This window comes from Grammomys surdaster, unplaced genomic scaffold, assembly GCF_004785775.1.
Source record: "Grammomys surdaster isolate TR1022 unplaced genomic scaffold, NIH_TR_1.0 174, whole genome shotgun sequence".
Taxonomy (NCBI): Eukaryota; Metazoa; Chordata; class Mammalia; order Rodentia; family Muridae; genus Grammomys; species Grammomys surdaster.
The window spans coordinates 10,080,400-10,094,586 of record NW_021604622.1 but is presented as its reverse complement, the minus strand read 5'-3'; the positions used below and the strand labels follow the sequence as shown (position 1 = coordinate 10,094,586).

Below are 14,187 nucleotides of genomic sequence, written 5' to 3'. Positions count from 1 at the left end.
TCAAGATAGAAATTTTAGGGTTGGCCTCAGCTACAGACAAGACTATTAGATTTGGGGTTGTAGTAAGTTAGTGGTCTCCTAAGTGGATATATTCCAAATGATTTTTAGTCTGTTATTTATTGGACTTTTGATCGTACAAGTAGTTAGGCAGGAAATGGATAACTATGGATATCACAATAACCCATGATAAATTGGAATTTGGCTGTGGACCTGCAGCTGTTCATTCTCTTAATGATCACTGAAGAACAGTTAATCAATCTTGCAGAAGTTTTCAACTGGAAGACATAAGATTTATTGTTTGTTCGCTTATTTTTTGGAATTTTCATTCACATTTTAATAAGCTCCCAGATATATTTTCAGGTATGAAATATTGAAATTGAGACCAAAACTTTCTTTTCAATCCCACACAAATTTCTTTGACTATCCATCTGCCAATAGATTCGTGATGTATACATTGCAAAGCAATCAGATATTTAAAACTTTTTAGTAGTAAATTCTGAGGTAATGTCTCTTAGGATATAAACATAAAAAAAAAATTTGAACATGTTTTAGTCATAAGATTTCCAGAACTTTCAGGAAATTGCCTCAATAAAACTTCTGCACTAAGAAATTAAACACTAGTATGACTTTTACCAGCAAAGGTCAGTTGGAGGTTTATGCATTAAGGACTGAGGCACAATAACATATCTCTACTTACTTGAAGATTCATGTTTCTTCTTGACAAAGCCTGAAGATGTAAATCACACCCTTTAAAACCTCTTTTGAGAAGTTTCGTCAGGAAATGCCATCCAGATACTGCCAGACCTAGGGATGCATACCATCTGCAGACACCAAAGCCAGACACTATTGCTGATGTCAAGAAGTGTGTGCTGACAGGAGCCTGATATAGTTGTCCCCTGAGAGGAACTGGCAGAGCCTGACCAATACTGATGTGGAATGTATACAGCCAAACATCATACTGAGTGTGGGGACCCCAATAGAGAAGTTAGAGCAAGGACTGTAGGAGCTGTAGGGGATTGCAAACACATAGGAAGAACAATATTAACCAACCAGATTCCCCAAAGCTCCCAAGGACTAACCCACCAACCAATGAGTACACATGGGGGGACCCATGGCTCCAGCTGGATATGTAGAAGAAGATTGCCTTAGCAGGCATCACTGGTAGGGGAGACCCTTGGACCTATGAAGGCTCGATGACCTAGAACAGGGGAATGCTATGGCGCTGAGGCAGGAATGGGTAGGTGGTTGGGGGAGCACCCTCAAAGGCAGGGGGAGGAAGGAGGGGATAGGGGGCTTGTGGTGGGGATAACATCTGAAATGAAAATATGCAAAATAACCAAGAAAAAAAGAAAAAAATGAAAGAAAATTTCCTTCAGAAAGGTTACATATAAAGCTTTTACTATTTGAGATATAAATCTAATATCTTCAAACTCTTCTTAGAAGATTTATGACCAGTCTTTCTGAAATGCAAATATTCATAGAGAAACTCTATCACCTCATATCCTGAGTGAACAGGAACTCAACTTCGTTGTCTGCAATTTGACTACTTACTGTCCAGGGGTTCATGGGGTAAAAAGAATGGTGTTCACTTTGGCATTAAAGAAAACACCATTTGCAAAGCTTAGGAATCCATCTCAGGCACTGTCTCTCTGGCTCTTGTCCTCGATAGCAAACTTCACCAAATATTACTCTCTCTCATGTAGAATAGTGAGGTTGAGTTTTGTTCGCTTTTTGATTTATTTTTCTATTGCAATGATTGAGTCTAACCAGACTCCATCCCCATGGCTTTAAATATGGATCATGTAATTTTCCTTTAGTAAAAATGTGCAGGACATATTTCCTTTTTCATATTTTCCCCTAAAATATGTTAATGTTACTGATTTTCTCAGATGTGGTTACAAATCTATATTTGACATCTCTTTAGGATCAACCCAAAGGTCATCATTACTCAATATCTATGAATTTATAATTTAAACATTTCAGTTGTAAAAATAGCCAAACTAACCTATGTTATTCAGATTTATAAGCATCAGAGAGTTTTACAATTCCCAAACCTGTTGTTTTGTAACTGTTATAAATCATTGCTATGCCTTATGATAAAAGAGGAACTTGTGATTTTCATTCCTCATTTTATTTTTTCTTTGTCTTTAATAGAACTACCAGCCCTGTCCAAGAAAAAAGAATAGTACTATTATATGATTCAAAACATTGAGCATGACATCACTGCAAATGTATAGATCAGACACAATACAGTGTGCATTATTGCATTGATGGAAAGAGAATAGCTTTTCATAATTAAAACCAAAACAACATAAGCATAGAAGTATACACTCACAACATAGCATTGCCTCTTATATATTACTATTGTATATAGAGTTTGTAGGAATGCCTATTTCTTAAGATTCATTTTCTTAGATTTAATAGCTGTTTATAATCAAATATAATAAGATAAAACAACATGTTGAAAGACTGTTGAATTAGAAGGTAAGGCATTTGTGATGACAAATGTTCAGAAAAGAAAACATTATTAACAATATATAATGTTATAAAACAAATGAATTCTACAATAATTCCATTTCTTAAATTATAATGCCATATTTATAGGGCTGTACTTGATAGCCTTTGTTTCCATGTTTGTAAGAAACCTGGATATGAAGGCAAAAATTATGCTCTGTCTTATGTTAATATCAAATACTCTTTGCAGCATGTTTAGCAAAGTGTTTCCAGAATTACATATTAAGTACTTGGCTGATGCTAAAATATTACAAAACTGTGTACAGGAAATGTTAACATGTATATTTACTCATGAACTATTTAAAATCCTTTATTAGATTATTGAGAGATAGTTTGAAATTGTGATTTTTCTCTAGTTGTGATATTGGGATATTCTAATTTGTAAAGTGTCACAAAGTAGTTAAACATTAAATAAAGATCATATATGCTATGATTTTATAGTGATTTAAATCAACCACAGACTTCTTTTAAGAATTTTTTCCTGGTAGTATTTTAAGTTTTATTAGCATAATTAAGAAGCAGTTTAAGGTAGCAGTTTTATTTCTAAGCATATTATTATAATTAATAATAAATGCTGTAGAAATTATGTTCTTTTTTACATTCTCAATTTGAATCAAATTATTATCAGGTAAACCTTTACTACTTTCATGGTATTGTCCAAAAACCATACCAGTCAACTGTAAATATATTGTTATGGATAAAATAAAATTACACAATGAATGATATTACAGTTTAAGTTGTATGACATGGATTTCACAAAAGAAAATTTATATTTTCATGCTTTAATGTCTGTGAGAATGCAAGCTACCTGTGTACAGGTACCCATGGAGACCAGATAACTGTACAGAATCACATGGATCAGGAGTTACAGTTGGTTGTGAGCTGTGCAATAAGGTGTTGTAAAAGAAACTCAGGTCCACTGGAATTGCAGCAAGAATTCTAAACTGGTGAGCCATCACTCTTGCTCACATGACTTTCTTCTTCAGTCTTCTCTATATAAAATATAAGAAAAAAGAGACAAAATATCAAAATAAATATTTTCACTTGTCTTAGATTCTAGGCAATACTATTAAAGAAATAGTAATTCATCCATACAAATTTATAAAATTCTTCTTCCAGGTATTTTAAGGTCTTTTTCCCCCACAATGATTTTTCTTTTGTACAAGTAACACAGGTGAAAAAATTGCTAAAAGATAGATACAGACAAGGCAGAACTATCTTTATTTGGAAAAGAGAATGCAGTGGTTGATAATGAAAGATATTTTTAACGTCAAAAGCATCATAGCATGTCACAGATATTAATTATAGCTATTAACAAATCTCGGTCTTTTCTTCAGAATAGTAATGTTCAATGTTAAATCCAAAATCTGGAAATATTCTATTGCTCAATATGTAAAAGTTGTTTTAATATAAGTAAACTTTAACAAAGTTTCAGTTCAAGTTAATTTCAATGATAGAAAAGTGTTAGGATAATGCATTTGCCTCACCCTCATCTAAGTTATTCAGAGAAATTTAACCTTTATACTGATTGATTCTGAGTCCATTAGAAAGAGTTGGTAATTGTAGAAAAGTTATACTACTATTAGCTAGTCTAAACTTCTCAAATATAGCTGCAGTGAAAGCAACTATGTTAAATTGTATAGGAAAGAGACAAAATGTTGTTACACTTTAACATTTAGAATAAAAATAAACAATTTTGATGTTTGCAGGATCAGGCAAATGAAAACAATTATTCAATGTAATTTTTAGCACCTAGAAAAAATGTACACTTTTATAAGTGTCTCTCTCTACCAAAGCCAACAACTTTAAAGAATGTAAATATCATTGAATGAATCCAGAATTCCCCTCTGAAGCCCTGTTCTATTATTTTTTGTTTGTTTGTTTATTAAGGTTCTTTATTTAGTTCTAGTAGAGTTTAAGAAAGCAGATAGATCAGAGTCCTAGAGGCTATGGACAAAATATGTCCATGCACGAGAGGAAATGTGTCTTGTCTCCACTAGAGAGGAACAAGCCTCTGCACTGTCACATCAGATTCCAGAGAACATTTCCCACCTCTTCCAGCTCATCTCTCTACACAGTGCACTAAGTCCTTTAACTCTTATTGGAGAGTCAATCAGGGAACTTCCCCAGTCTCTTCTCAAAAACACAGGGGTAGGAACTTTCACATTTACTATCTTCTAATCTTGTTTTAGATGAGAACACACATCCTTCAGCCTTTACATTGTATTTCATTATGCTCAAGGCAAGTTTAGATGGACCATTGTCAACCCATGCCCATTCTCTTTCTTTATCATCACTTGGCAATCCAATCCAGTAACTGTCTGCGGAAACCTGGAGCTGAAGGAACTTCAGTTTGTCCTCATCGTCTATCTTCAAATGGGATAAGCTGTAATTCTGACAGGTCTGTTTACATCCACTCCATGTTTTTCTGTCCATGACAAAATAATAACATTTTATACCATAGCAGAACCAGTGTATTTCAACACGTCTGTCGGTGTGCTGTGAAGATTCTACAACAGTGTTGATTTCTATTGTCTGATGAGGGATTCCAGAAGCTCATTGCCTGCTCGATATTCTTTTTTTTATTGGATATTTTATTTATTTGCATTCCTATGTTATCCCCTTCCCCCACCCTCCCCCTATGAACTCCCTATTCCACCCCACCTCCTACTTTTTGCTTTTTTAACATTTTAATTTCATGCAAGTATTAAGGTCAGTTCTAGGTTGAAGAACTAACAATACAATAGATGAAAATAGTCAAGGGAAAAGCAACACAATAAACACCAATAATCAAAGAACAAGCAAGGCAGCAAACAGAGTCTCATGACCACAGGTGTGATCTAAGGCTTATCAGGATGACCAAAATATCTGAGCCTACTTCCCTGTCCTAGCCTAAAGTCATTTTCATGCTTGAAGCCTACTTCTTTGTTCTAGCCTAAGATTTATATTCCTGCCTGTAATTATTTTTTTGTTTTAGCCTAAGATTTAGATTCAGCCTGAAATTAATTCTTCGTTCTAACCTAGGATTTAGATTCCTGCCTGAAATTATTTCTTTGTTCTAGCTTAATGTCAGATTCCTGTCTGCAGCCCGTTTCCCAGTATCTGCAGCATCAAAGCTCAGCAGAGCAGCATTGTTTAAATTCATAATCTTGCTATACAAAGTTTAAACATTCAAAGAGGTATTAACATTATGCCAAATTCCTTAAAAGTATCTTTAAACTTTTTTCTAATTATAATGACCATCTTTGTACATTTTAGAAGTAACACAACTCTATCGGTGTTTGGCATGACACTCAAGATGGCTCCTTACTCATAAATTCTGAACCTCCTTCCAATAATTTGAATAGGATAAAGACTATCAATCTGTTATTCCAAATGCCTATCTAAATCCTCTTGTATAATCAACATATTAGTACCATTTTTTTTTTTTTTTGCTAAATGATTAACAAAAGTAGCTGTTTTATCTTCTTGTTTCAAAGCAATTGTTGCAGAAGGCAGAAGCAGTGGTGCTAGCTGTTATACCAGCAATGATCAAGCCCACTACCCTCTTGTTTCTGCTTATAGCCTAATTCATTTCTTCCAGTACTTGCAAGCTTTTTCAGAAAACCAAGGTTCTGTAATACTCAGCGCAGTAAGACAAAAGCTAGTTGATAGACCCCTTTAACAGACATACCAAGTTTCAAAACACTAACACAATTAGAAGCTATACAATCAATGCAACTTACAATAAATAATGTAGAAGAGACAATAGTAATTTTAACTTGACAGTTAAAAGAGCCTTATCTGGTATTATGGAAGGGGACCATGGAACTTTAAAACAATATCTTCATAAAATAAAAACCGAGGAGGTATGTCCCCATATATAACAAATTTATTTAAACCATGCTCTTTTTACTTTATTTTTTTTAAAATGGATGCCAAGAAACTTCCTGATAAGTGTCTATGGCACTCTACAACTAGGCATACTTATTCATAGGTGAAAGGGAAGAATCCACTTACTGCCATATGGAATAATCCTGATCAAGTATCTAATATGGGGAAGAGGGCATGTTTGAGCTTTTCTGCAGGATGCTGAACAAGCATGGTTGCTGCCAGAGTGATGGGTGAGACATGCTAATGCCAGGACAAAGAATGATGCTGACCTGTGAGCTTGCTGAGTGCTGACAATGGTGACTGGGAAGCTGTATTGGACATATGTTCCTGATCGACTTTTGCTTTCCTATATCCCAGATGGGACAAGCTGCCTTGCCTCAAGTTTTAGACGTTGTGGGACAGAGAATCCAAACGAGAATTTAAAATGACTCTTGTATTTTTCTTAAAGGTGACCTGCTCAACAATCTACAGACTTATTTCTCAACATTTCTTTTAAGTCAATTTCATTTTGCATTGTGCTGTGTTCATTGTCGAGGTTGTTTAGATTTTCCTGCAGTTCATGCTTCTCTTGGCTATATTGAAAAATGTCACCAACACTGCAACAGTTACCAGAAAAAGGGAGCAGAGGATTCCAAGAACTATCAAAATGAGATGCCAGGGGCCTGAACACTCTTAAATCAACAAAACAAAGCAAGGAAATCATCAACATAAAAAGAGAACAACTCAATACTAATTACAATTCTGTATAACATGGAAACAAAGGAAATTTTGCACAAGTCAATGATACAAATATGTAGAGCAAAATTGAACTTACAGGGAAAAAGAGATAGTTGACTTATAGGCCCTTTCAAGGATGAAGATGAATACAGATCAGGTTCAGAGGAGTTGTGATTTCCTACCAGTTCTCAGGAACATCCATCCCTCATTCTTTCCTCTCCATCCTCATCTATCTTTCTTGGTGGACTGCATGCTACAGTTTGATATCTTGTACTTGAATTGTTCTATGCCTCCAGGGTCTCCTGTAGAATTCACTATTTTTCCTGTAGAACTGGGTGAAGGCACATGCCTCTCATCCAGTTCCTTCTAGACTAAGTCAGGAGGATTCACAGTACAAGGCCAAGGCTTCAATAAGTTCAAATTTTCTGAAACTTCACACACACAGAATTTCAATACTGGGTTTATTTTTGTAGAAATCTACAATTTTGAGACCTATCCTACAATTTTACAATCAAAGGGCCTTGAATCTTCTTACATTGTCTTGTACAGACTGTGAAGAGCATAAAGGTTCCGAATTAAATATAGTAACTGCCCTATTTACTAATATAGATTTTGTCCTTTATTCAAAAAATCATACTCTCTTACTTTAAGTAAGTGACATAGGAAAATTTCATGTATGTGTGTGTGTGTTCTAATTGTTGTCTTTAAAATTAGTAGAACATTTAGCATGTTGTCCTCACTAAAGTGTAAGTTCCATGTCAGTGTTGTAGAGACATTAAACAAATTTCATGAGAAATTTTGGATGAGAACAAGAGAAGCAGTCACATTAACTACAACCTATGAGCTCACCTTATCTCTGGAAGTTTTCCTCTCCAGCCTAAAAAAATCTGGATGAGAGCAGATTTCCCATCTATGCATATTAAAGAGAGGAACCAACAGTGTATTCCAACATTCCCACGGCTAATTGACAGTAAGTGCCTTATGTAGCCTGATAATTATTTGTTATTTCTCTTAGAGCTATGAATGGGTTTCCTTTGAGTTGTAATTTAATTTAAGATGCTACAAAATATCACTATATGAAGACAAATATTTCTTTAAAACAAAATACAATAGGACAGAATTAGAAATTAATGAAATGGAAACCCAATAAACTAATAAAATCATTGTCCTCAAAGAGAGCTGGATGCACTACATGGAAAAGTTGAAGGTGCACATAATAGAAAGCATTTATATTTTACTACTTCAAAAGATTAGAGCCTTTACCACGTACCTAAAAATATGACTGGGAAATTCATTGTCCATACTGGAGGAGATAACTTCTGATCCTTCTCCTGTCCTCTTTTCTTTATGTTCTGTCACATCTCTTTTTCCTCTTTTGCCCCCAACTATGCTTCCTAAGAACAACAATAACACTATACATAGATAACAATAAGGATCCAGTAATGACATCCAGGCATCGCAAGTAATCAACAGGTTTCTAATTGGAGGAGGAAAAGCTCAACAAGAAAGAAAACATTCCTATCACGAATACACAGCACTCATGAAGTCATGGATCTTGCAGGAGAAGATACAACTGCTGCTATAGTAAATCCATGTAATCCTTTCCCACATTCAAAAATATGTCTCCTCAAATTTTTAAATCCACAGTAAAGGATAGTCCTCATCCCTCATCGAGCAGACCTCTTTTTATAACAGACAAGAGCATCCCGAAAACACAAGATTGATCTAAATGTAGAATAATGGAGCCCAGTTCCAACTGATATATCTATACCGTAACTCCTGCATCTAAAGCTTGGAGATCATTGTGGAAATGAGGAACAGAAACATTGCAAGATCCAGAGAAACAGGATATTTGTTTTGCTTTGTGTCTTCTAGACATATCAAAGGAACTATCCCCATGAAGTCTCACCAACATAGCTGCCTAAATACAACCTGAATAAATATAACACCTGCAGAAATGCTAAAGGCATTGTGAATTACTGCTAGGGGGAAAAATAGTTTTCCCCAGGAAAGAACACAGCAATTGGTTAGCCAATAACAAATGGACATCTTTGAATACATACATGCAAGCAATATTGTACAGACTGTTCATATATTTAGCAATACACACCCACATGCACACATAACAAAAGATTAAGACATAAAAGATCAAGAACTTGAAAGGAAATAAGTGAGTTGAAGTGAGTGAATATTTGGAGAAAAGAAACTGCAGAAGGCATAGTATAAATATATTGTAATTTCATAAAACTTACAAAAATTAACCAAAAATATGTTAAGTAGCCAGAGATAGTTAACACAGCTCCCTTCAAGCTTCTCTTGGACTTCCCTTGTAATAAATAAAACCCATTATATATAATACTATCAGAAATGGGTCTAAGGTTCCTCTCTTGCTATATTTGCTTGTGCATTTTGATAGTGTTTTTTTTAAATATTTTGATAATAGAATGTGGCTAAGAACTCTGCCTGCTTTGCAAAAATCTATTTTGAATAACTAATTCCCTGTGCTATGTCAATGGACATTCAGGTTGCTCTGAACGTTCATTAAATTATATGTTCTATAAAGAGACCATGAGTTACAGAATGCCACATACAACCTCACTAAGAGGATAATAGTACCTGTGAAGGAGTAGTGATACAAGATGAGCCTGATACCTAGTTGCATGTCGTGTGTCATTACCATACAAGAACGTGGATATCCCACAAGGAACTCTGAGGTTGGGATGAGAGGTCAGAGATAACCCAAACCGAGGTAAGAAATCTGGAGAATTATACCAATACATTGTCTAAAGTCTCCTAATGAGCAAAGTCTGTAACCAGCACTGGGGATAAGAATGGTGAGTTATTGCCTTCTCCCTGAACAGTATGCAAAGAAATATCATTCCAGCTCAACAGCTGCTTCAGCTAAAACCACTGCTGTGATAAATGCTGTAGTTCAGCACAGAGGATTAGATCAAATTAGACTTCAAGAACCCTCCTCAGGATTAAACTGAGCAAAGCCATACTTGGAAGAGTCGCTAAGAAACAACTGTTATTCTGAACACCTGCTAAGTTTCAGGTCCTCTGTTGATTTGAGAAACAAGAAAATAACTAAAGACATAATAAGTATTATTAAAATACTTTTTCATTTATATCTTCATAGATTTCCATTAGTTGATTTCAACTTCTCCTAAAGAAAGGTAAAAACATCATTTTCATCCTCAACTCTTAGAATAATTATGATAAACTAAGATTGTATGTCTCTACATTAGAAATTATAGTGTCAACCGTTTTCATATTCTTGGGGATCTATAAGAGGGGAGGCCTTCGGTCCTGTTAAGGCTGGATGTCCTAGTGTAGGGGACTCCCATGGCAGGGAGGCAGGAGTTGGTGGTTGGGTGAAGAAATACCCTAGTAGAAGCAGGGGGAGGGGGATGGGATAGGGAGTTTCTGGAGGGGAAACTGGGAAAGGGAATGATTTACTTATATTTGAAATATAAATAAAGAAAATATCCAATAAATGAAAAGAAAAAAATAAATTAAAAAGAAGTAACATATATTTAATATCAATGAATTTTTGATATGAGTTTCTATTTAGGACAGTTTTGCTTTTCAAATGATGGGATATTTAAAATCACTGACACTATAATTGTGATAATTGACCCATCCTGAACCTGATCTAAGCATTCCATTTAACTAGCATGCTCTTTAACCTACCAATAAAAAGAAAAAAAAATTCTTCTTTTCAAATGTCAGATTTGCAGGACATACATGCTTAAGTAACATTTCAGAAAATCTGTGAACTGTAAATTTTACATGGACAATAGGGATTTGATGACATTAATGTGCATTCTGTGAAGTAAGCCATGTGTACTTTAATGCTTGACATTTAACAACAAATACATGCATCCAGTTGTAAGAACTGTACAAGGTTTAGATACAAAAGTGTCCTCTAACTCAATTAATTAACTCTTGCCAGTTTTTCATGGATGTATATTTAGGCCATTTGTAAATTTCTGTTCAGGTTTCATCATCATGATTTTCTTTCTGATAAGTGGATTTTTCTTATAACTTGTAGTTATTCTCTTGGCCTCATTTTTCACATTCACTTTTGCTATAATGGATTATGGTTATTCCCCAACTTCCCTTTAACTAGTTTTCTATCTCACTTACTTACAACTCATTAAATTCATACATGTGGTTGTTTTCTGATTGAGCTTTCATTTTCATGTCTTAGATTTTTCTAGACAACAGCAACTTATTTCAGGATACGTTTAAAAACACATTTCCGGCAACTTGGCAGATGCTCTTCTCCATCAAGTGAGTTTCTCTGTCTGCCATGATTTTAATACTTGATCTGAATGAAACCAGAGTACCATGCAGATGAAAGCTAGGCAAGGGTTCTATATGAAAAACTTCATTCACTGGACTACTATCTGCTCAGCCATTATCCATTCAAACTTGAACTGCAGCCACAATTTTAAAGACCAGAACAAATATTATTTTCTAAGCACTTGATGTATTTTTAATTTTTTTCTTGTAGAAATCTATCTTGCCTCATGTTAATTCTATATACTTTAGTTGAACATGCTCAAATGTTATCATAGCTTTCACTCTCCTATCATCATACTTTATTGTTTCTATTTTTAGTCATTCTTCAGATGTCAGTTTAACATTCCCATATAAAAGCCAGGATAGATTTATATAAACTTTGGTGTTCTTTGAAAAGTCTTTCTCTTTTCTCCATTGTTTTGTTTTGTTTTGCTTTGTTTGTCTGAGAGAATGTACCATGTGAGTCCTTGTTCCCAAGGTACTGCTAATCTGCCTCAGCCATGACAATGTTTACACTTTTCATATTTACTCACATGCAAAGCATTGAACCATGCCTGTTATGTGCTGTGTACAACTTTATCTTGTAGCAGTTATGAGTCTTTGACTACTTGTGGAACATTTGGAATGACTTTTTTTCCTTGTGTGAAATCTAGTACTTTTATTGTTTATTGGAAAACAATAATTCTCCTTTCTTTTCTGCATTACCTCTTGATAGATTATGCTATGTGAAAATATTGCAATGTTTATCTTTTCCCAAAGGATTCACTGTGTTTTCCTTATAATCCTTAAATACCTATTGTTCTTTTTTTCTGTTGGATATTTTATATAAGTTTCAGATGTTATCCCCTTACCACATTTCCCTCCCTGTCCAATAAGCTGCTATCCCAACCTCCCTCTTTATGCTTCTATGAGGATGTGCCACCATGTAGCCTCCCCACTCCCACCTTCCCACCCTTGAATTCCCCCATAATCAGCATCCAGCCTTTATGGGACCAAGGATCTCCTCTTCCACCTATGCTCGACAAGGCCATCCAACTGTTCTTAATATAACTGCCATGACAGTACAGTTAAAATTTTTTATTTGAAAAAATTTAGGCTTAAATAGCATGGTTATTGATATCTTAAAATTATACTGATTATAGAAAATGAATGGATTTGCAATCCCACAAAAAACATTCAAACACATTATAGAAGATTAGGGTTGAACATTCAATAAAAGAAGAAAAATACAACATAGTAGTTCATCTAGGGAAAAGAAAAAATATAATGTTAACACTAGTGTTGTAAACTTGAATAAGATTTCTGAGAAAATATTTGGCTCTTTCTGAGGGTGGCTAATGATGGGAAAAGAAAAGAAAAAAAATGAAAGACAAAGTAAAGAAAAAAATATAGGAACGCTTGACATACTGATCATGCCTTTAATCTCAACATTTGGGAGACACAGACAGCAGGATACCTATGAATTTGAGGCCAGCCTCTTTGATGCAAGTTCCTGGATCGCCTGGTTGCATTGTGTTTTCCAGAACAGACGTAGATATGTAGTGAAATTCTATCTGGAAAAACAAACAAACAAACAACTACAAAACAATAAACATCAACAAACATAAACAAGACATAAAGAAACAGTGTGAAATAATTTTACGAAGACTACTATTGTGTGATGGCTATTTTCAAAATTTTCTCTTCCATCCCCTAAAAAAAGCATCTGAGATGCAAAGTTAGAATACTTTTGCTCAGGGAATGTCTAGCTCTGTGACTGTACTCACATTTCCAGATATCAGGCACATGTATTTGTCAAATGGCAGGGCTGTATATTACATATTACTATTATGAAAATGTCACATAGAGCTGACAAATAGCATATTTGTTTTCTCAGTTAACATGTATTCTCAATTCAATTACAGTTCAAATAATTTCACAAAGGAAATGAAAATAATTTGTATAAGCTATGGGTTATAGAGCAAGTTTGATTATCATTGAACTACACAACAGTATTTGTTAAAAGCAGTTGAATCAGAAAGTAGAATACAAAGAGTGTTTGCTAGTCAACAGTTGTTATGATGAGAACTTTCTATTGAATTTTCTTTTCCTGTTCTATAATAGGATACATTTCTTTTGTCCTAATCATTTGCAGTAATTTTTATATGTGTTCAAGTAGTAATTTGTAAGCACCTTGAAGACTGAAGAAAATATCTGTACTGGATAATTTCAGTAACTACAGAGTCCATCTAATACAGAATGTTAAAAGAAAAGTAGAGACCCATTAACTGAGATATATTTGTAATATAAGCAGGGATTAGAGAAAAATGAGCAGAAGCAATCTTAGATAGGAAAGTGGGCAAATATGCACAGTTGCATCTATGACAGTGTCAGCTTTAGGTTGCACATAAAATAGCAAAGGACATAAAATAGTTTTGTAAATGATGAGAAACAATGCCGGAGGCTCATTCTTGGTTAAATCAGTCATTAACAATATTAAAGTTCATACTGAAGTCAGGACAATAGCTTAATTGCATAATATTTAAGAAATATGCAGAGGCATATTGTCGGCTTTAGTTGCTAGAGAAATGAATTGGAGGATCTGATTTGCTTATTAATCTAATTTATCCATATTCTTGTCCATTGATTCACACTTGCGCACTCAATTTAAGGCAGACAACTTACTCTTTTAAAGTGAACATACACACGCACACACACACACACACAAAAACACACATACACACAGATTGGAGGAGGAGGGAGGGAAGGAGGGAAAGAGGGAGAAGAGAGAGAGAG

General features: G+C 34.6%; 1 pseudogene; it reads right to left on the bottom strand.

Annotated features, from left to right (window-relative positions):
- Positions 1 to 4,623: 4,623 nt before the first annotated feature.
- On the bottom strand, positions 4,624 to 8,399 carry LOC114621299 (annotated as a pseudogene).
- Between the last annotated feature and the right edge of the window lie 5,788 nt (positions 8,400 to 14,187).